The sequence below is a fragment of the Pteropus alecto genome, unplaced genomic scaffold (assembly GCF_000325575.1).
Source record: "Pteropus alecto unplaced genomic scaffold, ASM32557v1 scaffold98, whole genome shotgun sequence".
In the NCBI taxonomy this organism is placed as follows: Eukaryota; Metazoa; Chordata; class Mammalia; order Chiroptera; family Pteropodidae; genus Pteropus; species Pteropus alecto.
This window is the reverse complement of record NW_006443570.1, coordinates 21258504-21259033: the sequence shown is the minus strand read 5'-3', so window position 1 is coordinate 21259033 and position 530 is coordinate 21258504. Positions and strand designations below refer to the sequence as shown.

General features: G+C 50.2%; 1 pseudogene; it reads right to left on the bottom strand.

Moving 5' to 3' along the window:
* On the bottom strand, positions 1-119 carry LOC112473409 (annotated as a pseudogene).
* Positions 120-530: the final 411 nt, after the last annotated feature.

The following is a 530-nucleotide window of genomic DNA, read 5'->3' as shown; positions in this document are numbered from 1 at the left end:
TGCCTATAGCACCTGGTCTTCCTAGGTGGTCTCCCATCCAAGTACTAACCAGGCCCGACCCTGCTTAGCTTCCGAGATCAGACGGGATTGGGCTTGTTCAGGGTAGCATGGCCGTAGACTGGCCTTTCTTTTCTGTCTCCATCACTCCTGCTTCTTGGGATAATCTCCTGACTACAGGCACCAGGGTCTTCTTGTGTCAGTCCCTGCTTTTCCCTTCTGGGTCTCCCAACGAGATGCCCTCCTGCCTCCCCAAGCCCTATTTGATACAGATGCACAAAGGCTTCACCATTCCCCCTGATATTCCTTGGTCTCTCATGTTTTCCTTTGCCATGCTGCTTCTTCCTTTATCTGATGACATCCTTTTTGCCTGTCAAAGCTCAGCTCAACTGTGACTTTCTCTCTGAAGCCTTCCCTTTCCAAGGTCCAGAGAGGCATGCCTGTCTACAGAGAGATTTGCCTTGATCCTAGCACTGGTCATACCACACTGTAATTAATTCCATGGCTTTTTGAGGAAATCTTGGCTCTGGCCA